Source organism: Simochromis diagramma, unplaced genomic scaffold (assembly GCF_900408965.1).
Source record: "Simochromis diagramma unplaced genomic scaffold, fSimDia1.1 OVJJ01000466.1, whole genome shotgun sequence".
Taxonomy (NCBI): Eukaryota; Metazoa; Chordata; class Actinopteri; order Cichliformes; family Cichlidae; genus Simochromis; species Simochromis diagramma.
Genome location: NW_024387287.1, coordinates 1,008,623 through 1,031,665, shown reverse-complemented (window position 1 = coordinate 1,031,665; position 23,043 = coordinate 1,008,623).

Below are 23,043 nucleotides of genomic sequence, written 5' to 3'. Positions count from 1 at the left end.
TATCTTGCAAGTCATGGTTTACAGCACAATTAAACAGATAGTAACGCTGTAATGTTTGTCTTGAGTTCAATGAGCATAAACCTTCTTCTTTCCATTTCCCTGCTCTCTCACTGTGATTTACTCCTGTAGGTTCCACATGCACACGATCATTGTGTCAAGGTGGCTGAAAAAGTGCTTTAAAGCCAACCTCTCCTCAGGCTTTTCCATGCATCATCATCATCACACTTACACGCTTACACAGTTTACCTCTATCCCTCCCACCCACCGACTCCTTGGTGACGCCTCACACCTCCGCCAATGAAAAAGATCTGTTGTGAGACAAAAGCGAGGTGAGCACACAAGTGACAACAACACCACCAACCTGAGCTATACACCGTATTTGGTGTGAAAGTAACCATAGCAGCCGTTAAGAAAAGCTGCCACTGTGACCATAAATAAAACTTCCTGATAGGTGGAAGATCATGGTATTTATTTCATAACAGCAAACAGATACGCAGCTACACAATGTAAATACACAATTTAATGCTACAGACTTTAATTTTCATTAATGCCACTCTCCACTTGAACAGAGCTAATGTATTAATAAAAAAAGAGTTTTTTTTTTACTTCTCAGAGTTGCGACTGTAGATGAAAGCTGTGTGTCCAAGGAAAATATTAAGTGCCAGCCTCTGTATGTTTGAATTGAAAACATCAAGTGTGCTTCATGGCAAGAGTGTCTTAAATGCAACAAGATAGATATGCTCCCGAACAAAGCAAAAATAAAGCAGAAGTATGTGAATCAGCAGACTTGATGCTGAATATCAGAAGACTAAGTTTAAAAAAAAGTGCCATGTCAACAACATACTTCACTGAAGATGGATTTTTTTTACATGTATGCCTTTATAGCAGGTATAGTTCTGGGACACGACTTCTGCTGCTAGGAAACTGTTTTTCCCCTTAAATAATGCCACATTTGTGATGAAAATGCATGTGTTTGTTGAGCAGCAGAGCCATGCCCATGAAAAATTAGCCAAATCTTCTCTGCCAATGCCAAATTACTTATTCTGCTATTGACTCTTGTTACAAGATTTTGGTACCCCTGGTCCTGACAATCCGGTTCCTGTTTGGGGGCTGATTAGCACACATGTGAGTGCGTATCCTGCTACAGCAGTCAGTTGGTGTCTGCTCTAGGGATGGGTATCGTTTAGGTTTTATCCGATACCGGTGCCAAACCAGTACTTTTGAAACGGTGCTGGTGCTTAAACGGTGAGAACACAAACTTTGTCCAAAAACCTCTCATGTTCAGCTGTTTTTTTTGTAAAAAGATACAGTTAGCTTTGCAGCTATAGGGTATATATGGTATCACTCTTGGCTGGAAGCAGTGCATAAACAATGGAAAAAACACAAACTTTGTTCAAAAACCTCTCATGTTTAGCTGTTTTCCCACTTTTTCTTTGGTCATTTTAGCCTTTTTGGCCAGGGTGAAGTTAGTATCATCAAACAAGAAGACAGCCGTATGTAACTACGACTCTGTTTGCTAGTTCACCTTATATGCATTAATTTAATAACGTGGTTAGCCTACTCAACGTAAATTACACACGAACAACATTAATAAGCTACTCACGCAGAGAAGAACGGCTGCTGCTGCCATCATCATCCGTCATAATTTCTGCTACACTGGCAGGGCTAGGGGCCAGGACTCTCCTCTTCGGGTTCTTGGGGGATGTTGCTAACTCCGGGGCCAATAACAGGCACCACACCCTGCAGTAGATGTGCTCGGTGTGAGGTCTTGCAGCAAGCTATCAAATACGGTGCATTTCTCGGCTTTTAAAAAAACGCTATGCGTCGCCAGGTGTTTCATCAGATTCGAGGTGTTCCCTCGTTTGCACAGTATCAGCTTAAAGCATTTGTTGCAGGCTGCTGAGTTTACATCTTTTGCTGTGAAGTACAGCCAGACTTTTCACTGCTTCGTCTTGGGCATTTTTAATCTGTAGCTCTGCTCTAAAAGAACGTACGTACCTGGGCCCTCCTACTATCCTTGGAAAGGTAAAATGATTGGCTAGAATCCAAAGTGTATGACATCTCAGGAAAAAAAAAAAAGCACTGAAATAAAGCACCGAAATGTGCGCTGCTTTTCGGTCTGGTTACCACCGTTTATGTCAGAACTGGTGCCATAATGGCACCGGATACTGGTACCCATCCCTAGTCTGCTCCAAGCATGCCACATTTAACTGATCTGGATGGGGGCAACTTCAAGATAGTGTCTGCAAAATCCAAGTTGCTGCATTATTTGGAGTGAGCCCGAGTACAGTCACTAAGTTGAAAGCCAACTTTGATATACAGCCGTCCCTCGCTATAACGCAGTTCACCTTTCGCGGCTTCACTGTTTCACAGATTTTTTGTGTGCAATTTTGCAGGCTTTTTTTTTTTTTTAACAGCGCATTGTGTTCTGCATCCTGATTGGCTGTAGACCATTGTCAATCAATCTCCTCTGTGTCTCCTGTACAGTACAGAATGCGTTCAGCTTGTCAAATTTACATAAATCTTTGATCGCTAGCAGTGTGACTCTGAAGTGCTGCACTGTATGTTTGTAAGTTTTCTCCCCAACAAACACAACAATGTTGACGAAACGTTTTGCACCGTCATCTGGGTACTTAGGACCAGAGTGTGTCTCAACAGCATTTTTCATTTTTCAACTTCCTCCATTTACTTCTTGCCTCTATCTCTCTCTCTCTCACACACACACACACACACACACACACACACGGCAGATTGTTGATTGTTTTCTCCTTTCTTTTCACTTACAGGTGCCTTGGTCATTGTCATACTATACTATGTTACTAGGGGTGCAACAATACTCGTATCGATATTGAACCGTTCGATACAGTGCTTTCGGTTCGGTACGCATATGTATCGAACAATATAAAATTATTTATTTAATTTATTTAATGTACATTCCTCACAAGCCCACCAAGTTCAAGTCTCAGCCTGGCACTCTATTTGCCTACAGGCAAAACCACTCCCTGCTGAACAAAAACAGTGTTGTGCCTGAGCTTGATGAATGTGGGTTGACCAGCACAGATCAAGTATACCTTCCAAGAACCGGGATATCAGTTTAGAGGAAGATGGAGCTCAAGACGTATCTATGAAGCGTCTTGATGCAACTTTTGTTGTGATTTGGCGCTATATAAATAAAATTGAATTGAATTGAATTGAATGTGTAGTGGGTTTTTTTTGTTGTGGATCTGCTTTCGACTACTCCGCCTAGGCTGCACTGTCGAGTGCAGATCCACTGAGCGCAGCGCAAGCTAAGCTCGTTGCAACATGGTAACTGCCTCAACGCTACCCGAAATTGAACCTCCCCCACCCTCTTTCAGATCTGGCCTTTGGAACTATCTTGGTTTTCATGTGAAGCATGACCCTGATGGTAAGCGCGTCATGGACAAAAGTAAAACAGTATGTCGCATGTGCCACGCAATGCTCAATTGGTGGGAACTAGTGCGTTAGTGCAGTTAGCTTGTTAAGGTGTTGACGCCATCCAGCCCCACGCACGGGGCGATCTGCGGTAACTTGTTAACGGAGATTTGCCACGTTATGGCGTTAACGTCATTTCAACGAGATTAACGCTGACAGCACTAGTGTGAACACAACGAATATGACTGCACATTTACGCCGACATCATCCTAGTGCAAAGACAAATGGAAGCAGGCAAAGACAACAAGCACGCATGCTACAAACTTCACCCGAGTCATTTAGACAGCCGTTAGCACATGATTCTCCTTATGGGGACCTGATATGTTTAATATGCTGCTGAGAATGTAGCCCAGAAGAAGTGTATAGTATAGCGTTTATTTTGGAAAGAGACATTTCTCTGTAATAAACTCTCTTTTCCAAAGATGAGTGATTTCTCAATCAGATAGATTTATTTTTATTATTATTATTTTGTTGTTTCAGTAACATTAAATTAACATTAAATCTATATTTATAATTTTAATAAATGACAAATTAAAAAGGCATGAACATTTTTTTGTATCGAAAAAATATCGAACCGTGACACCAAAGTATTGAACCGAACCGAACCGTGAATTTTGTGTATCGTTGCACCCCTATATGTTACATATAATGTAATAACTGAAATAACACTAATAAAAATAATTAAATAAACAGTTAAAAGAGATACATAAACAAGAGAAGCCTATTTATAAAATTTATAGAGCAAATCTTGGAAAAGCAAAATGTGTTTGGGTCAACAAGGCGTTTAGATCACGATTCAGATCTCAAAAGCTGCCAAGACAGGACAGAATTTAGAAAATAAAAGAAAGTTGCACTTTATGCTTAGGTTTTAGCTCCAATTAACTTTCCAATTCTACAACTCTAACCACAAACACTCGGTTTTCATATAAATGTTACAGATAAAAGCACTAACTGGTATTCAGGCCTTGCAGCTGCGGCTTTTGCAGCTGAAATAATCCAAAAAAGTTCCAGTGGAACAAACACAAACATTTATTCCAAGTGTCACAGGTTAAAACTCTGTGGCTAGATGGGACGATGCACAACAAAACACAGTATGGCAAGTGTTTATGTTCAATTGGAAGTTCGGATAATCCACATAATCTGCAGATTTCTTTTCTCATCTATTAATCACATATTTAATCATATCACATTAGTTATAGTAACATCACTTTCTCTGTTGCGACTTTCATCCGTAAATAAAGCCGCGGCCGGCTGAGTTGGTTGTGTCCCTGTGACGCGCCTCCAATAATCCATAATGAGTCGAACTTGTACTTTGCACATTTATTTTAAGAACAAAACAAAAACGAACATTTGCGCTTTCAATCACTTTACAACTAGCGCATGGATTAACTGGTGTGCCAAAAAATGACGGTCAACAGAAAAGTTTGCCCACAAACCACTCACCCAACACACCTGCTGCGAACACCGACATCAGGTAAATAGACTGTGACCACACCCACATACCATCACCTGAGACGCAGGTAAAACTATACACCTGTGCCACCAAAACAAAAAGGAAAAACATAAACATTGACTTTGGCTCTTACAATACCGGCCCCTAATTATTATCTTTTAAATAATAATTACAAAATAATCAAGTCTTACATCATTTTCTTGTTCATAAAACATTTCAATCGCCCTTTAGTGCAACATGCATCAGTACTACTACTTGTGGTTCACCATGTGTGAGGTTAGTAACCCATAACTAAAAGGAGTAGGTCACTTAAAGTTATCCAGTTAGTCCAATATGTTAAATATTCTCTGTTTCCTGCAAAAGACAGACTTTATTTATAGGTCTGTTTAGGAATCCAGTCTTTGTCTTGATCCGAAGATGACGAACAAATCCCCTTTTGTCCTGGATTGTCTCTTCTATTTTTCCAGTTATCCAGGAATTCCGTGGTGCGGAATCATCAACAATGATCACAATGTCTCCTGGCATGAAGTTTCGTTTTGGGTTGCACCATTTCTGTCTTTGTTGCAGTTGTGGAAGATATTCTTTAATCCACCTTTTCCAGAATAAATCTGACATATATTGTACTTGTTTCCATCTGCGACGAGCATATATGTCATCTTTTTGAAAACATCCTGGTGGTAGAGATGGTGCAGTCTTAAGAAGCAACAGGTGGTTTGGAGTAAGTGCTTCAAGGTCATTTGGATCTGTAGAAGCCTTTGTAATAGGACGGCCATTCAAAATAGCTTCAGCTTCACATAAAACAGTCCTGAGGCTCTCTTCATCAAGACTTTGTACATTTAAGGTGGAATTAAGAATCTTTCTCACAGATCTTATAAGTCTTTCCCATACACCTCCATGATGTGAGCCAGCTGGGGGATGGAAAGTCCATTGAATGCCCTTTTGAAGAAGGGTATTGTGTATACGACATTGATTCCAATCTGCTATCATTTCCTTCAGCTCACGATGGGATCCCACAAAGTTGGTGCCGTTGTCAGATCGCAGTTCTTTTACTTGACCACGTCTGGCAATAAAGCGACGAAGGGCATTGATAAAAGAGTCTGTGTCCAGTGATGATGCCATTTCAATATGAATGGCTCTTGACGCTAAACATGTGAATATCACACCATAGCATTTTACAGTAGTCCTTCCACGTTTCACTAGAAACGGTCCGAAATAGTCCACTCCGACATACGTGAATGGTGGTTCATCAGGAGTTACTCTGTGTAGGGGCAGGTCTGCCATTTGCTGTTGTCCTGGTGGGGCATTTACGCGCCGACACACAATGCATTTAGCCACAATTTTTCTTATAGGTACTGTGACACCTAAAATCCAGTATTTTTGACGCAGTTTAGATAACATGTGGTTACGACCTCCATGACCCACCGCTTCATGGACATGTTGAAGGATTAGGTTAGAAATGTGGAAGTCTTTGGCCAGAATAACAGGATGTTTTCTCTCTTCTGGCATTGCAGTTCTACTGAGTCGTCCACCAACTCTCAACACACCTTCTTCCAGGATGGGAGTAAGTTTATAAATGTGACTGGTTCTCTTAACATTCGATCCTTTTGTTAAACAGGAGATTTCATCAGCAAACCGCTTCCTTTGACAAAAGGAGATTATAGCCATTTCAGCGCTAATTAGTTCCTCAACTTTGAGACTGCTGGTGTCCAGACGGTGTTTCTTCATTTGAAGTTCAAGACTTTGTTCAGGGTCATGTTTAATCTGTAGTTTTCTTTTACTGTAATGTAGAAGCAGTTTTTTAACTCTCAGAATCCATGCTACTGCACGCTTCAGCCGAGTCCAGGATGAAAAATACTGAATGAAGTGAGAAACCGGATCCATTTCTTGTGACGTCTGAACAGCATTCACTGTTGTTTTAATTTCTGCATCGCTTGATGAGATTTGTTTCACTTCATCAGGATTCTGAGGCCACTCCTCTTGTGGTAGTAGAAGAAATGGAGGTCCAGAAAGCCAAGTTTGTTTATTTTTCAAAAAGGATTGTACTGTTAAACCTCGAGAAGCCAAATCTGCTGGATTGTTATCCGTGTCCACATATCTCCATTGTTGAGCATTTGAAACTTTGACAATCTCAGAAACTCTGGTGGCGACAAAAGTGCAAGGAACCTTGTTGTTTTATTGTTGATATATTTTAGTACAGAGGTGCTGTCAGTCCAAAATACTGAGTCCTTCAGTTCCATCTGCAGCTCCTTTTTCCACATTACATCCATTCTGCTTGCTTAGGTGGCAGCAGTTAACTCCATTCGAGGGATTGTAACTGGTTTTAAAGGAGCAACACGTGCTTTTCCCATAATGAATGCACAGTGTGCCTGGTCTCGTTCGTTCTTTAGTAACAAATAAGTCAATGTTCCATAGCTGTCCTCAGATGCATCTGCGAAATGATGCAACTGAGCAGTTTTTACAGTTCCAAAACTGTTGGTTTTAAAACAACGATCAACCTTGAACTCCTCCAGCTTGTAGAGCTCTTGCATCCAAATAGTCCATTCCTGTATAACTGCATCAGGTAATGCATCATCCCATCCAATCTTTTTTCGACACAGATTTTGCAGAATCTTTTTAGCAGTTAAGATTACTGGTGCCAACATTCCTAAAGGGTCATAAACAGAGCTGACTACAGAAAGGATGCCACGTCTTGTCAGAGGTCGATCTCTTAGAGTGATTCTGAACTTGAAAACGTCAGACTCCACACATCATTGAACGCCCAAAACTCTTTCCACCGGAAGTTCATCACTGATCAAGTCTAGATCCTTTATTTTGCTTGCTCTGTTACTTTCAGGTATTACATCCAAAACACATTACGACTGTTACTTATCCATTTGTTCAGTGGAAAGCCTCCTTTCAAGCATATGGCACAGAGTTCATGATAGAGATCGATCGCATCCTCTTCTGTGGCTGCTGATACGAGACAATCATCGACGTAAAAGTTGTTCAACATTGCATCCACGGCTTGAAGGCTAAACTGTTGTTTATGATCTTCAGCACATTTCCTTAATGCAAAATTTGCACAACTGGGAGATGATGTTGCTCCAAACACATGTACTGTCATCCTATATTCAACCATGGCTTGAGTGTAATCTCCGTTGGGCCACCAAAGGAATCTCAACATATCTCGATCCTCCTCTGGTATTTTAACCTGGTGAAACATGGCCTTAATGTCTGCAGCAATGACAACAGGTTCTTTACGAAATCTTGTCAGAACTCCAATTAACGTGCTGGTCAAGTCTGGACCTTGTAAGAGCTTGCTATTTAGCGACACTCCTTGATACTTGGCTCCACAGTCAAACACCACTCTAAGGGTTTTCTTTTGCGGATGCAGAACACCATGGTGCGGCAAATACCATTTCCTGCCATCCGTCCGTTCTAAGTTGTCTTCTGGTACCTTTTCTGCATAACCTTCAGAGATCATATCTGACATAAAGTTGTTATAGTCCTGCAGAAAAGTAGAGTTCTTCATAAGTCTTTTCTTCAGATTCTGAAGGCGTTGTTCAGCAACACTTTTATTATCTGGCATGCAGACCTTTAAGTCTTTCAATGGGAGTCCAATATAATAATGACCATTATGTAGCTTAGCAGTATTGGAAACTTTATCCAAAAACTGTTGGTCTTCCTTAGAAGGTTCTTTCTCATCTCTGGCACACTCTGGAAAATCAGTTTTAAACTGCTGATTCCACAGCTCATCAAGTTTCACCACTGAAACTCTATTGACACTTATCTGTGGCTGATTGTGAACTTCAGTTTGAGTCTCACCCAAAGGTCCGTTCACTGTCCAGCCAAGGACAGTTTTAACAGCATACGGTCCATCTCCAACACTTCTAATGACATCCAGTGGTTCCAGAGCCTTTGGCACATTCGAGCCAATTAGCAAATCAATTTCAGAGTCAATTTCTGGCAGATTTACAGACTTCAAATATGGCCACCGGATTATATCGTTCTGGTGAGGAATGTTTCCTTTATGGACAGGCATAGTGAACTGAGTATAAAGAATGGGAAGATCACAAAACTCGTTTCCGTCTAGTCCAGCGACTTCTAAATCTGCAATAATATCCGTTTCAACAACTTTATTTTGTCCCATAGTTCTCAGCAGAATGTTGGATCTTCTTCCATGCATTTTCAGCTTATTCATCAGCTTTACTGTACAAAATGATGCAGTGCTGCCTGGGTCAAGAAATGCATAGGTGTACAATGTTACATTTCCTTTCTTGGCCTTAACTTTCACAGGCACGATGGAAAGTTTAAATTCATCTTTACCGGCCCCAGTAAGAGCACTGGTCTGAATAGAGACTATGGCACGATTTTGTTTGTTCCTTTGATTCTTGTTCTTTACTCATTGTCTTTTGATAGATGTGTAACATTTGAGGATGCTTTAAACCACACGTCTTGCACCTGAGGCGCTTTTTGCAGTCTCTACTAATGTGACCTTTACAAAGACATCCGAAACAGACTCCATTCTCTTTTAGAAAAGTGATTGTCTTTTTGCGTTTTTCTTTCCAGCTCTTGACAATTTTCTAAGGTATGTTCACCTTTGCAAAACAAGCAACTCCTCATTTGTGCTGTTCTTTCCTTTTCCTTAACTTTGTTATTTTCTTTTTCAGATGCCATCACAGAGGTAGCAAAAGAACTTTCTTTGAATCTTGTGTGAGTTTGAGACTTAAGTTTTCTTGTGTCTCTGTTTGTCGTGCAGATATCCTTAATGTCCCCAAACACTGGGTCAGATGCGATCTTAACTTGTTTTTCTAAAAACTCCACAAGATCCTTAAATGTAGCTTGTCGATTACACTTCTCATGGAAATCACAGACTGCAGTTCTCCACTTATCTCTCTGCCTGTAGGGAAGTTTCTTTGTTATAGCTAACATGTTGGCAGGCATGTCAAGCTCCTGCATATAACTGAGATCTTCCATAGCATTGCCACAGCCTCTTAGGAATATTGTGTAAGCTTGAAGAGCTTTCGTGTCCTCTGCTTTTATTGAAGACCAAGCAAGTGCTTTGCTCATGTAAGCCGTGGCAAGTTTATGTTCATTCCCAAAATGCTGCCGTAACAAACACTTCGCCTTTCTGAATCCTGCTTCTGAAGTCATGTGTAGGCAACTTCTTACAAGTTCTCTTGGTTGACCCTTTGTGTGTTGTTCCAAATAATAAAGACAATCTCCAGGGTTTTTATTTCTGCTTTCAATGTTGTGTTCAAACGATTTAATAAAAGTCTGGTACTGAAGTGGATCTCCATCAAAAACTGGGATCTCCTTTTTAGGTAATGAAGAAAGACTATGTTGTTGGATTAATAAAGCAGTGAGTTCGTTTTGCTTACTCATGACAGATAAGATGTTACAGTCTTCTTCATGGCTAGAAATTTGAGAAGGTACATGTTTATTTTCATGTGAATTTCTAATGTCTGACTGATATGTCAAGGGATCTTCAGAAAGAGTCTGAGGTTGTATTGGAACTCTGCCTGTGGTTAAGAGAGATTGTGAGTCTGCAACATTATGCTCCCTAAAGATATGCACATGTTGCCTTTCACGTACAGGATTATCACGACTAGTATTCAGCACTTGAGTTACTTTTTGTCCCTTTTCAAAATATGACTCCATACCATCCGATATTTTTGATAGTTTACTTTTAATACTGGATCCTTTTGAGCCTTTCAGTACTTTCATTTTTGCAACCGTGGCAGCTATATTTGTTTCCAGCTCCAGTTGCTCCCGCTGTCTCCTTAACTGTGCTTCATGTTCCTCCAAGGCATGTTTATCCTTAAGCAGTTTTTGCCTTACCATCAGAGCAGCTGCTTCAGCTTCAGCCATTATTCGTGCTGATGTTGTACTTGAGGCTCTGGAGTTTGAGCTTGAAGAACTGATTTTACTCTTTTTGCTTCCTACGTTTGAAACACTGTCACCTGGCTGTATTTCATCTTGTATGTCAGAATTTGTTTTAACCTGCTTTGGAGATGTTAAGATGTTATTTTTATCATTTGTGGAAGAAATCGTCTCCTTTGATAAAACAGTCTCAGCAGAAACGGGCATATCCAAAGTAACAGCAGTAGGCACTTTCTCAACTTTGTCTTTTTCCATATATGGTCTTCCAGCTTCAAGAAGCCACCGTTTCACATCTTCAACAAAATCATCATTACATTTTGTTATGCGTCCAAACCAGTTAATATGAGCATCTTGTTCATCTTTAGGAATCAATAAAATGAATGCATCATGAACTGCTTTGGCATTTTTATACAAATCATTCAGTTTTTCCAAGTTCAGCAGCACAGCTTTTGCATTGTCATCCTTGTTCATCAATTCTTTAATATCACGAGTTAACCCTTTAATCTTGTTAACATGACCTTTTCGCTCTTTCTGCAAAGTTTCCATTTTAAAAGCAAACGCTTTAGCCGTCAGTTTTGCAGATCTTTTTTCTTCCAGTTCATGTTCGGCTTCTTTTATTTCACTCATCGTCACTTTTTCACATGCATCAAAACAACATTATATTCCACAGCTTCACAGATAGACCACAGCCAATACTTTTCTTCCGTGTAAACCATTGCGCAGCAGCGTCACAGGCTGTCAAAACCAGAGCAGCGTCCTCCAGCTTGCCAAATCAAGCACACGCACGCACACAACGCAGATCAAACCAATGTCCCCAATGGACAAGCGATGACACTTACAAACTGTGTTCAAAACATCCAATAATACACAGAGTGAATCCGCGTGTCCTACCGCTTCTGAAGTGTCTGTTGCGCTGCGTTCCACCATGCCAGTGTGACGGTGCCGTTTCCAATTACTCATTTGAGAACTGCGTCCACTCATCTGAAAGCTCCGTGACTCCAAAACATATGTCCAAAAATCCTCTTCATTGTTTTGATGCGTGCAATAAAAGACAAGGATTTTCTGTTGACTAAATGTTGCGACTTTCATCCGTAAATAAAGCCGCGGCCGGCTGAGTTGGTTGTGTCCCTGTGACGCGCCTCCAATAATCCATAATGAGTCGAACTTGTACTTTGCGCATTTATTTTAAGAACAAAACAAAAACGAACATTTGCGCTTTCAATCACTTTACAACTAGCGCATGGATTAACTGGTGTGCCAAAAAATGACGGTCAACAGAAAAGTTTGCCCACAAACCACTCACCCAACACACCTGCTGCGAACACCGACATCAGGTAAATAGACTGTGACCACACCCACATACCATCACCTGAGACGCAGGTAAAACTATACACCTGTGCCACCAAAACAAAAAGGAAAAACATAAACATTGACTTTGGCTCTTACATTCTCACTGTACCATAGTAAGAGCACTCCTGTCACTAGTTTACATGCATGTGGAATGTTAACAGAGTGAGGTCATTGTAATGGGAGACGTTAAACAGATACTGGGACTCCTTCGGCTTATCAGGGATGTAAATCCTTAGGTGATGGGCACTCAGAAAACAAGGTCATAATTCACTCTGTGAGGGAGGAGGTATAGCCCCCCCCCACCCCGTGAGAGGGGCCAACATGTGAGTTTGTGGAATGTTCTTTGTCTGTGTGTTTGTATATAAGATGTAAGGGCGGTGGCCACAATTCAGAGCTGTCCTGGTGTTTCACTGGGATGCTCTCTCCACATTGCAATGTGTTTATTAAACCCACTTCAAATCAAGCTCACTGGGTGTGTTGCAGGTTATTGTTAAATTTTCCACAACACAGTTTAGTTAAATCAGTGGTATTAGGAAACAAAATGAATATAAAATATCAAAAGAAAATATGAATTTAAAGTAATAATTCCCCATTATGTTTAGTTTCTGGTGACAGAGTGAAGAATAAAATACTATAACACATGCAAAAGTTTAAATCAAAGGTAAGCCTGACGTCCAGAAAAGGACAGAGCACATATCAGCACAGTAGGAGAGCAACATTTCTGGATTACAGTTTTTATAAGAACAGCATTAACATTAATACTTTGTTTCCAAGCCCTTTCTGTAAAGTGGATCAGTCTCAGGCAGTGAATATAATGCTGATGTACAATGGTTGAAACATGGTGAAAACCTCGTTTGGTGCCTGCCTTCCCGCTTTATCCCACTTCATAGTTGAGGAAGGTAACTTTCCACTGTTGTGAGACACTAATAAATGATGCATCAGGCAGTCACCTGCTTGACTTCCCACATTTCCTTTGTGTGGTTTTGACACAGCATGTTGCCATGACTTCCTACAAGGCATCTAAAAGCATTTTGCCATTTCCTCAGTACTGACTGCTCTGACCTGGAGGCTCATCCCAAACAAAATCACACAGAAATCCCTGCCTAATACAGAGCGGCAGGACTTTACTTCTCCTGCATGCTATGTGGTCTGTTTCAGTTAGCAACTTCAACTAACAAAGTTCATTATCAAACTCACGGCTTGATGAAAGGTCAGAGGAGCTAGGGTTGCTGTTGTTGAAAGTTCTCCTAATAATCTTTGGAACACTTTCACTGTGTGTGTTTTGATTTGTTTTTCCTTAAAAATCTTCCCAGGTTTCTTTGGATGAAAAGGTTTCTGGTTTTATGTGTTGGATTCATTTCATGAACCCAACTGCAGTAACTGTATGAATGTATGTATCGTTTCATCATAAGAAAGTGGCTTGGCTGTCATACAGCAGATATAGAACTAAGAACTGAGCACAGTGAAAAACTAACCAATACTCCCAGAGTGCGTCCTCCAGCAAATCAAAGAAAATCTTCTGGATTTATACCATAATCTGAACTGTTATTTCTTTGCCTGTACTCTCAGCCAGTGCTCATCCTCTCACCATGTTTCATGAAATATAGATTGGGAGTTTCTGGGTAATGGTCAGACAATCATACCACAGCCTTGGTTCTCACCTTGGTGGAGAAACTACAAAGTGGCTCAATACACTTTGTGTTGAAACACAGGCTGTATCGAACTTGTCGTTCAAAGCAAGTGGTGCACTCATTCTAGTGGTGTTTTCTGTCAGACACAGGACTCCACGACTCCCTTTCTGTTGTGTTAGTAGGGATGACTGTTAAAAGCATGTAGATTAGCACTTAATTTGACTGAGACTGTCCTGATGTCCTCTGAAAGCTCACCAGTGGATGATATAAGGACATATGTTCAAAAGTGTATGTCAGGAGGCCCTCTGCTAAGATTGGACAAATCTGTGAAATGTCATTGAAAAGAGTACAAAGAAAAAATATGGTTATGAATGCTCCATGCTGAGTGATTGCTGGTTGCAAGCAGCTCAGGTATATTTTCTTGTTTTTTAGTATTTGTTATTCTTCATTGCTACTCAATACACCTTTGTTTTTACTGTTTTTTGGCAATTAAAGCTGTTTCATTTACACAGCTGCCAAAAAGGTGTTGGGTGTTTATTCTGTGGAAAGAGGAAAGAAGACAAGTAGTGGGACGAGGAAGTACAGGAGCAAAGAAAGATGTTGGCAAATAAAAGGTGGGACAGTCAGGGAGATGAAGAAAATAGGTAGGAGTACTGGGAGACAAGATGTATGGCAAAGAGAGATTTCAAAAGAAAATGGTTACAGTGAGTTTTCTGTAACGCTGAATACTAAAAGAAGGCTAGGGATGTTAAGGATAATGATGGAAACGTAATGAATGAAGAGTGAAGACGGGAGGAGTTCTTTGAGTAGCTGATGAATAAAGAAAATGAGACAGAAGCATGGATGGAGGGCAGTTGTTGAATCAAGAACTTCAGGAAATTAGTGAGCTGGAAGTGAAGGCAGCTATCAAGACAATGAAGAGCGGAAATGCAGCTGGTTGTGATGACTTACCTGTGGAGATGGTTAGCAGACAGGGCAGTGGTCAGCCATACCATGAACATATGGGAAAGAGATGTTGATGCTAGGTTAAGAAGAGAGGTGGTGATTGGTGATCAGCAGTATGGCTTCATAGAGTGAAGGAGCACTACAGATATGATGTTTGGTTTGAAAGGGTTGAGGATTGCTTTTGTGGATCTATAGAAAATGTAGGTTGCTTATCTAGGAACTGTGGTACTGCACAAGGACGTTAGAGTGGCAGAGAAGTGTGGGGATGGTAGGACATGTATGAAGGACGGCGAGACTGTCACATGGGTTTGAAGTGGGGGTGGGATCTGAGCCCCTTCTTTAGAGTAGTTTAAAACAGCTAACTGATCATCTGGAAGTGAATAGTTTATTTAAAGAGTGTCGCGGGTATGGTGTCAGGGGAGCCTGGTTGTCACAGCTGATCTCCATCATCTCATCGTGCCTCCCCTGGTTTTGATTAACTGCCAGGGCCTGGAGGAGAGAGCTGTGTCATGGTCCAAGTGAGTGCCTGGTGTGTGCCGTGTTTTTCTGTCGCAGCTCTGGTATCCAGGTTCTGCATTCAGGGTGGAGTTCTGCTCTCACACATGTTGCTCCCACCTGCAAGCCATCAAGCAGAAATCAGCTGACTGGCATTTAAAACTAGCATAAACTTCCAATCTCTGCCAGATTACCTTATGGTGGTAAATTGGAGCCTATGTTCTTCACTTACCTCGCATCTCCGTATGCTTTGGTGCTCGGTCCAGGATCAGTATCCAACTTACCTGCTGTTTTTGTCACTGGTCACACATCTGCTGCACAACTCACCTGTTAAATCAGCCTTGCTCAATGATTCCTGCCACTTAACTGGAAATAAGTAAGTCTCAGACAATCTTACCTGCATGCCTTCCTGCTTACACTTCTGGATTACTGGAGAAAAAGTTGGATTATCTGTTCCACTCACCTTGCCAGTCCTTGCCAGACACTTGCTTGGCCACTTTCTTTGGAACTCCTGGTTTTTTGGTTTCACAGGTAAGCACTCACCTTGTCAAGATTCACCTACTGCCAACCATTTACTGCTTGGTAATAACTCCCCTCTAATCCTGAATTTTTAAAAAAGCTTTGATTTCTTGCAAACCTGTCTGTCCTTTGAGTCTGGTTTGGGTCCACTCCACGTACCCACCCCTTTACATGGACCCAACAGACCCAATTCGGACCACTATATCTAAGCAGGATGCCATCATTGGGGAGGATGAGCAGGCACTACAGTGTCAGTCAATTTGTGATAAACAGGAGGAAATTCTCACAGCTCTAAAGGAGATTCACTCTAACACCACCACCACTCCCAGCTAGTCACCTCCACTTAAGGTCCCTTTTGTTGCACCTGAGGCAGTTGCCCAGCTTTCCCTGCAGCTGTCCAAATAGTGCCCATATCTGTGATGCCATGTTGTCAGCCACCATTTTCTGGTGAGTTGGGTTGCTGTGGGGGATTCCTGTTACAATGTTCTCTGGTAATCGGCCACTTGCCCTGCTTGCTCTGATGCTGCTGCAAAACTCTCTAACTTTGGAGGATTGCTGTGTGTAAAAGAGCTGAAAAAGACTTTCGTTCACCCAGTTTCTGAGGGCTGCACAGCCAAGAAACGATTGCATTTACGACAGGGTAATCACACTGTGACCGGATTCATTATTAGTTTCTGCACAGGAGCTGCTGAGGCCTGCTGGCTCGATCACGCTCTTCAGGGCATATTTTTTCAAGCGTAAATTCATCAAATGAAAGATTAGTTAGAATCATGAACCCGTCTCATTCAAAGATTTAGCTCTCTCTGTCTCTCTCTGGATAAATTAACTCCTGAGGGAGAGAGAGGCCAAGAAAAACCACAAATACCATAAGGGACTGTTTTGATCATTTCCGGTGTACGTCTCCACTCTCTCCCCTCTGTTAGCAGCTTCTGCTACCACCTCCTTACACTCTTTACCTTGTTCACTTGCCGAACCCATACAGACAGGCTGGTCACTCAGGAGCTGAAGGAGAAGTGCTTCTGTGCCCGTGAGTGTGTTTATTGTGGCCACTCTATTCCTTACAGGTACTTTGACTCCACCCACTGGTAGTTTTGGAAATGTGGGGGGCAGCTCCATGGCTATGTCCAAGCCCTGTTTGCGATTACCAGTTACCCTTTGCTTCAACCAGCTTTCCAACTCTCTCCATGCACTTACTGACTCTGGCGCTAAACAAAATCTCACTGATACTGCAGCTTAAAAACGAACCCTTCCTCTAATACTGCTAGATCCACCAAACCCTGCCACCGCATTAAACAGTGACGTTTTGCCAAGATTACCCACCAGACCGACCCTGTCAGATTTATATCCTCTAGAAATCACTGGGAAACCATTACGTTTCCCTCCTCAGACACCCCGTGGATTCTTGGCTATCCCTGGTTGGAGAAATACAACCCTCATATCCACTGGGCTGGTAATAAAATCAAGAGTTGGAGTCTGTTTTGTCTTGCTAACTGTTTAGAATCTGTGCTAACTACAAGTTCAAGCAATTCTCCCTCTTCACTTACATAACCGCCGTACCTGTCCACCATCCTGGAAGAATAAATTGACCTTCAGGAAGTATTCAAAGACAAGGCTCTCTCTTCCCCCACACAGACCCTAAAATTGTGCAATTCCCTCTTCTGTAGCCCGGCACCCTTTGAGTTGCCTTTAAAATCTGTCTTGGCCATGTATTGATTACCGAACAGTGAAAAATAAATACTGATCCAGTCTTGCTAGATGGGGATCGGTCCACCAGGACCTCTGCTCCTGGCCGCCGCCCAGCTCACAATGCACCCTACCCCTACAGTGCCTCCTGTGGGTAGTGGGCCTGCAAGAAGATGGGCCCCTGTTCTGTGCTAGGCTGGGCCCCATGGACTAAGGTCCAGCCACCAGACGCTCGCCCACGAGCCCCAGTAACCCTATCCAGGGCAGAGTGAACTGTTCCCTCGATGGTCTTCATATAGGGGTCTTCTGAATCGCTCTTTGTCTGGTCCCTCACCCAGGACCAATTTGCCATAGGAGACCCTACCAAGGGGCAAAAAGCCCCCAGACAACATAGTGCCTGGGATCCCTGGGACACACAAACCCCTCCACCACGAAGGTAGCAATTTGTGGATGATGTGGTTCTGTTGGCTTCATTGGGTGATGACCTCCAGCTCGCTTTGTGGGAATGAGAATCAGCACCTCCAAATCCGGGTGAGGCCAAGGTTGTCAGCCGGAAATGGATGGAGTGCCCACTCCGGGTCAGGGACGAGTTTCTGCCCCAAGTGGAGGAGTTTAAGTATCTCTGGGTCTTGTTCACGGGTGAAGGGAGAAGGGAGCGGGAGATCAACAGACGGATTGGTACTGCGGCTGCAGTGATGTGGTTGCTGTAGCGGTCCGTCGTGGTGAAGAGAGAGCTGAGTGTAAAAGCACAGCTCTTACCGGTCGATCTACGTCCCGACCCTCACCTATGGTCACGAGCTGTGGGTAGTGACCGAAAGAATGAGATCGCGGATACAAGCGGTGGAAATGGGCTTCCTCCAAAGAATGGCTGGACTCTCCCTTAGGGATAGGGTGAGAAGTAGGGCTGGGTATCGTCACTGATTTCTAGAATCGATTCAATTCCGATTCACAAGGTCCCGAATCGATTCGATCCACGATTCGATTTAATTCGATTCGATTCGATTTGAATCTGGGAAATTTTGACAGTCAGAAATATTATAATTCAGATCAGTACATTTACATATTTTTGTATCTATTAAAAGGAAGCTGACACACGCAAGACTTTATCAAAGGTGTGAGCATCACAGCAGAGGCCTTTGTGTCAAAGTAGCTGAAGATAAAACACAGAAAAACATGAAGGTGATTTTCCTGGCCTGGGATTTTATAAAAATAATCTGCAGTACATCAAAAACGAAAGAAAACCATTAATCAACACATGAACATTACCTCTGAAGTTACAGCGGTTTTATTAGAGACACGGCTAAGCGTTTTGCATTTTGCTTAATTTTAAAAAGTTTAAATTTGTTCAATATTGAACGGCAGAAATTAGGTTTACTTTTTGGAAGTAAGTAAAAGGGGAAAAAAAACGTCGGCCGACAGCGCTGTAAACAACGGTAGACTTGTGCGTAACAAGCAAGCGAATAATGCAGAAGAGAGAGAGAGAGCTGTGCATGAAGTGTGATTTTTATCCTGAAAAGTCAGCAAAAGTCAGAGGGAATTCATGACGATGTTTATGTGAAGCATAGTTTGGATTTTCTTTTGCTGCTGGTTCAGTCAATATTGTTTGGAGAGAGATAAAACTAACAGCCATATGATCAGCGCAAAAAGGACGTAAACACACAGCGCGGACCCGCGGATCAGAATCAGCGAGCTGTCGGCTTTCAGCCCCGACCGTCAGCTGAGAAAGGCGACATCTCACTGATTCTGATCCGCGGGTCGCGCTGTGTGTTTACGTCTTTGTGCAGAAGCCGTGTACCTGCTCTCATTTACTGTCTTAGCTGTTTGGTGGTTGTTGAAATTTTGTGATCTTTCACCTGAGATTCTGGCATTTCGGGCAAAATAAATTAATATTAAAAAATCGATTCAGGATTTTAATGAATCGATTTTACGTTATCCAAGCCAGAATCGATTTTAATCGATAAATCGATTATAAAAACCCACCCCTAGTGAGAAGTTTGGCCATCCGTGAGGGGCTCAGAGTAGAGCCGCTGCTCCTCCACATCGAAAGGAGCCACTTGAGATGGTTCGGGCATCTGACAAGGATGCCTCCTGTGCGCATCCTGGGTGAGGTGTTCTGGGCATGTTCCACTGGGAGGAGGCCCGGGGCAGACCCAGGACACGCTGGTGAGATTATATTTCTTGGGTGGCCTGGGAACACCTTGGTGTTCCCCCAGACAAGCTGGAGGAGGTGGCTGGGGAGAGGGAGGTCTGGGCTTCTCTGCTTGGGATGCTGCCCCCGCGACCTGGCCCCGGCTAAGCGGAAGAAGATGGATGGATGGAATAAATACTGATTACCTCTCATCAGTTCTAGTTTTGAGTCACTTCAGAGGGCCACCATAGTCACTAAGCTTGAGCTTCATAACACTAACCATTTAGTCTGCATCAGGGAAGTGGACGAGTGGCTCCTTTAAGTCACTATGAGTATCTTATAATGCTATTTGGTCTCACTACCGCCCCAGCATTCTTCTAGGCTCTCATTAAACATGTACTAAGAAACTTTTCGAACTTATTAATTTTTGTGTATGTGGATGACATATTGACTTTTTTCCAAGTCCCTGGAGGAACACAGGATTCATGTCTGCATCATGCAACAGTAGCTCCTGGAAAACAGACTGTACGTAAAAGCTTCTAGGCTACATGCTGGCAGAAGGGTATGTGAAGCCCAACCTGGTAAAGACGCAAGCAGTGATTCAATGGCCAACCCTACATCCCGGAAACATCTTCAGCTCTTCCTTGGCTTTGCGCTTCATTTGTAATTATAGCCATTTAGCATCAACACTCACCTTCCTACCATTCATTAAGCTGAAAGAGGTACTCACCTCTGCACCCATTCTAGTTCACCCTGACGTCAAGAAGCAATTTATAGTCGAGGTGGATGCATTCAATTTTGGGGTGGGACCATTATTCTTCCAGCGTTTGGGCCTGAAGGTAAGCTACAGCTTTATGTTTTTTTCTCTTTCTCCTTAATCCCCATCAAATGTTAGTATAATGTAGGAGACCGTGAACTACTGCTACTGAAGCTGGACTTAGAAGAGTGGTAGAAAGGGTTGGAGGGGGCAGGATAGCCATTTGTCATTTGGACAGATCTTGACCTACCTTGACTTACCTGTGAACCATTAAGAGACTTAATGCTTGCCAAGCCTGTTGGTGTCTGTTTTTTAGTCATTTCAACTTCCTATGGCCCAGGTTAATATAAAATCAGATGCACTCTCTTGCCAGTTCTCTACCAATGCCAAGCAGCCCATAACAGAAAATATTCTCCCCTCCATGTGCAAAGTGGGCTCCCTCACTTGGGACAGAGAGGAGACCATTCGTTGAGCCCGACTGCTCGAACCAGACTCTGGCCCATCTGGCCAGGGCCTTTCTGTGTGGAGATTGCATGTCTTCCACATGTCTATATGGGTAATCTGGCGTTTTCCACGGCACAAACTGTTTTGACAAACTGAACATTTGACAGTATTTCCTGAAAACCCTCTTGTTAATTTTTTAAATAGCATTTAAATTTACAATAATGAATTTCAATCCAGTGAGAAATTCATTTCATTAAAGTATTTATTGTTCTAAAAAAGCTGTAACTAACTTTAACAATATAATTCTTCCACTTCAGTGCCAATACAGAGCAGAGCGGCTACCTAAACTCCACTCTCACAGAGGTAAATGATCTCATTAATAGTATCACATCCTCACTGTGTATGACCTTGCATACTGTGGCTCCTTTTAAAAAAAAGAGCCTCAAATCAGAAGTGCTTGACTCCCAGGTATAACTTTCAAATGTGCACCTTAAAGCCATTATCTGGAGAGGAACTAGTGTCACGAATGTTGAAAATCTTCACTTAGCCTGGAAAAAGTGTTTGTTGCTCTATAAAAGCCCTCCATAAAGCTAGATTCATCAGAAATGAAGAAAATAAGAAGAAACATTGGTTTCTTTACTGCACTGTAGCTGGCATGGAGAAAGAGCAGTTGTAAAACAGCTAACTGATCAAAATAAACATTTTTGACCAGGATATATGCTTCAGTCTACACATTAAACATATATATTTTTTCATGTGCACAATATCAGCACAAAGAGACTTCAAGGCAGTTGCCACAGTGATTCTACTTTAGAATCATGACCAGGTAAAAATGGAGGCTGCAGTTAAAGATCAGGGTCTGGCTGCTGAGCTGGGCTTAGCATTCACTGAGCTTTATCATCACTCGGGGTTCCTGGGTAGCTTAGTATTAGCATGTGGACTATGCATGTTCTTGTGCATTCATCCTTTTGTTCAACAATAATAAAAGTATTGTCCAGATCCATGCTGGAGGCTGCACCACTGTTTACCTACTCTGGCACAAAAACTAAAATCAACTGATTTTTACAATAAGTGCAAGTGAAACCAATAAGTGGGTTAACAGGCAAGTAGATTAACAATTCCAAAAAAAATTAACTAGTGGAGACCGTTTTTTGATTCCCATGCCTAAGGGCCCCCATCTTATCTAAAGATGTCCCATATCACCCAAAGTAGAATGGGAGGCAGAGCCTTCAGCCTTCAGGCTCCTCTTCCCTGGAAACAGCTTCCAGTTTTTATCTGGGAGACAGACAGCCTCTCTGCTTTTATAAGATCAGGCTTAAAACTTTTTGATAAAGCATATCGTTAGGGCTGAAGCCCTCAGGCTTAGGCTGCTGGGGGGGTCCCACAGTGCACTCATTGTTTCTTCTTCACTCACCTTAACCCCCCACCCGCACTTACTATCTGTTTATGCATCACACTACATGCGACCATTAGTTATTATTAATGTCTTGCTTTCCTGCCCTCGTGTGTCTCTTTTCATCAAGCACTTGTTGTGGACTCTTGTTGTGATTTGGTGCACTCTAACTAAAATTCAATTGAAATTAAGTTGAATTTTTAATTGGTGATTCTAAATTTCTCCAAGGAGTGCGACTGTTCCTCTGTCTCTGTGTATGAGCCCTGCCACAGACCGACAACCCGTCCTACCCCATGGCAGCTGGGCGAGAGTCCAGCCACCCCAACATGTGATAAACAGAAGAAAATAATGTAGTGAGATATTCACCAGTTGTTTTTTACAGCCCGTGGGAATGGACTTGTGTGCACTACATGCTTTATCTGACATTTAAGATTAGGATGTTTTTTTCCCCCCATAGGCAGTATCAATAGTAATTTGTATTGGCTTGCTTTGTTGTGGGCTCTGCCATTAAACGCCACCAGAGAACTTATTTTCTTTATTTTGCCACATTTTGTAAATGTTTAGGTTGTTCTTTCTCATTTCACATCTTGTCCTTGCTGATATTAGGGGATAAAAAGATTCTCTTCTGTGTAAAACATCAAACATATTCATATTTCAACCAACCGTATCTTGTGTGTCCCTGCTCTTGTTCTCTGAGCTACAGTATGTGTGTCTGAGCTTTTCTTTGCTAACAGGAGCCAACATTTTTCTGAAAAGTTGCCTTGTTAGCCATGTTCACAAACAGAAACTTGCTCCTCTCATGGCCTGGGGTCAGTCACCTCTTCTGTTATCCATTATCAGCCAGTTATCCAAAACAAACTGCACAACACCTCAGTGTCTAGGTGAAGATGTGTTCATTTCTCACCAGAAGCTGTTGACCTGTTTGGTTGA